At 33.5% G+C, this 3,304-nt stretch overlaps 1 long non-coding RNA gene across 1 annotated transcript; it reads right to left on the bottom strand.

Annotated features, from left to right (window-relative positions):
• Positions 1–2,609: 2,609 nt before the first annotated feature.
• Positions 2,610–3,014, bottom strand: LOC110709428. The gene is made up of 3 exons (XR_002508932.1): positions 2,957–3,014; positions 2,752–2,862; positions 2,610–2,661 (listed from the first exon to the last, which is right to left on the bottom strand). It is a non-coding gene; the product is annotated as an uncharacterized LOC110709428 (long non-coding RNA).
• Between the last annotated feature and the right edge of the window lie 290 nt (positions 3,015–3,304).

Genomic DNA, 3,304 nt, shown 5'->3' with positions numbered 1-3,304 from the left:
CTACATTTATTGCCAAATCAACTCATTATTCCTCATAACATGTCAATATTACCTAGTTAGAGGCAGCTAAAGCTGGAAATCACATTAAAAGAGCAAGTCAAGTGTTTTAATACGCATTTTCAACCTAAATGGCCCGAATAAGGCCTATATCACTACTTGTATGCCTATTTTCTACACTTCTTATTAAATCCACTCATTCATTCTTTTAAAATGTCATTATTACATAGTGAGAGGCAGCTAAGGCTTGAAATCACATTAAAAGAGCAATTAAAGGGTTTTTGGACGCAATTTCATTCAAAATGGCCGAAATAAGGCCTATATCACTACTTGTATGCCTATTTTCTATATTTTTAATCAAATTAGCTCATTCTTTCTCTTAACCTGTCATTATTACCTAGTTAGAGGCGGCTAAGGCTTGAAATCATATTAAAAGAGCATTTCAAGTGTTTTAAGACGCAATTTCATTCAAAATGGCCGAAATAAGGCCTATATCACTACTTGTATGCCTATTTTCTATATTTTTAATCAAATTAGCTCATTCTTCCTCTTAACATGTCATTATTACCTAGTTAGAGGCGGATAAGGCTTGAAATAACATTAAAAGAGCATTTCAAGTGTTTTAAGACGAAATTTCATTCAAAATGGCCGAAATAAGGCCTATATCACTACTTGTATGCCTATTTTCTATATTTTTAATCAAATTAGCTCATTCTTCCTCTTAACATGTCATAATTACCTATTTAGAGGCGGCTAAGTCTTGAAATAACATTAAAAAAACATTTCAAGTGTTTTAAGACGAAATTTCATTCAAAATGGCCGAAATAAGGCCTATATCACTACTTGTATGCCTATTTTCTATATTTTTAATCAAATTAGCTCATTCTTCCTCTTAACATGTCATTATTATCTAGTTAGAAGCGGCTAAGGCTTGAAATCACATTAAAAGAGCATTTCAAGTGTTTTAAGACGCAATTTCATTCAAAATGCCGAAATAAGGCCTATATCACTACTTGTATGCCTATTTTCTATATTTTTAATCAAATTAGCTCATTCTTCCTCTTAAAATGTCATTATTACCTAGTTAGAGGCAGATAAGGCTTGAAATCACATTAAAAAAGCATTTGTATGGTTTTAGGATGCAATTTCATTAAAAATGGCCGAAATAAGGCCTATATCACTACTTGTATGCCTATTTTCTATATTTTTTGATCAAAATAGCTCATTCTTCTTCTTAACATGTCATTATTACCTATTTAGAGGTAGCTAAGGCTTGAAATCACATTAAAAGACAAAGTCAAGTGTTTTAATACGCATTTTCAACCTAAATGGCCCGAATAAAGCCTATATCACTACCTGTATGCCTATTTTCTATATTTTTGATCAAATTAGCTCATTATTCCTCTTAACATGTCATTATTACCTATTTAGAGGCAGCTAAGGCTTGAAATCACATTAAGAGAGCAAGTCAAGTGTTTTAAGACGCATTTTCAACCTAAATGGCCCGAATAAGGCCTATATCACTACTTGTATGCCTATTTTCTATATTTTTGATCAAAATAGCTCATTCTTCCTCTTAACATGTCATTATTACCTATTTAGAGGTAGCTTAGGCTTGAAATCACATTAAGAGAGCAAGTCAAGTGTTTTATGACGCATTTTCAACCTAAATGGCCCGATTAAGGCCTATATCACTACTTGTATGCCTATTTTCTATATTTTTGATCAAATTAGCTCATTCTTCCTCTTAACATGTCATTATTACCTATTTAGAGGTAGATAAGGCTTGAAATCACATTAAGAGAGCAATTCAAGTGTTTTAAGACGCATTTTCAACCTAAATGGCCCGAATATGGCCTATATCACTACTTGTATACCTATTGTCTATATATTTTCATCAAATTAGCTCATTATTCATCTTAACATGTCATTATTACCTATTTAGAGGCAGCTAAGGCTTGAAATCACATTAAAAGAGCATTTATATGGTTTTAGGACGCAATTTCATTAAAAATGGCCGAAATAAGGCCTATATCATTACTTGTATGCCTATTTTCTATATTTTTGATCAAATTAGCTCATTCTTCCTCTTAAAATGTCATTCTTACCTAGTCAGAGGCAGCTAAGGCTTGAAATCACATTAAAAGAGTATTTGAATGGTTTTTGGATGTAATTTCATTCAAAATGGCTGGAATAAAGCCTATATCACTACTTGTATGCCTATTTTCCATATTTTTGATCAAAATAGCTCATTATTCCTCTTAACATGTCATTATTACCTAGTTAGAGGCAGCTAAGGCTTGAAATCACATTAAAAAAGCAATTCAAGGGTTTTAAGACGCAATTCAAGGGTTTTCTCTTATCAAAACACACCACAAAAGCAAATTAACTAAGTCAATGGCATACCTCATCAAGCTGTTGTAAGTCTGTGCAATGACTCATTATGTCCAACATGAATCTCATCACGTATAGTCCGCAATCAACTCCGTTATCTTGTTGTGCGCACTAGCATAGGAACACAGTAAATGAATCAAACATGCATAACAAATTAGGACAACATCTTACACATAGTTTATTATAAAAATCACAAAATCATGTAGCATTACCATCGGTGATTTCCATGTAGGACCTTGAGGAGCTCGGCAATTTATATTCTTCATAGCACTATAGAAAAGTAAGTTCAAACTTGATTAGTATGACAAATATAATTAATGAGTTAAGTAAGGATAATCAACACTAGATAGCTATATTTACTTTCGCAGTATAGACTTCACGAGGAGCTTTTTCGGATGAGGCAATCGAGCTGAATCAAAAAGGAAGATGGTGTTACTGGGAACACAAATCACCAGCAGGGTCCAATGTGCACTACAGAAATGGACAATACACAAACAAGTCAATAATTAGCCGTGTACAACATATAATTAGGGGAAACAAATGAATTTGACATGGTCAAACGTACTCCTCAAAACATGGGGCGAATATGAACTTGTCACCCGCACGCAATGATTCCTTGATACCCCGTTCAACATAGTACAACACGTTAGGGTAGTTGCCTAAGATTCTAGTAGTGGAGATTTGCTCGGGCATAACCACCCTACTTGACACGGAGAATCAATCTCAAGTAAGTGCTCCTGTAGAGCTCTGCATGCATGGTAACAAAATATTAATGGGAAATTAAATGACAAGCAATCACCACTAATCTGAATAACATAATAGTGTCTGGCATTAAATTACCTCATGAATGTTTGAACGAGGGATATGTTAAGCATTGAACCACTTAGAAATTCTTTCACATCTTCTTTGCTAA

Source organism: Chenopodium quinoa, unplaced genomic scaffold, assembly GCF_001683475.1.
Source record: "Chenopodium quinoa cultivar QQ74 unplaced genomic scaffold, ASM168347v1, whole genome shotgun sequence".
Lineage (NCBI taxonomy): Eukaryota > Viridiplantae > Streptophyta > Magnoliopsida > Caryophyllales > Amaranthaceae > Chenopodium > Chenopodium quinoa.
This window is presented reverse-complemented; position numbering and strand designations above follow the sequence as displayed.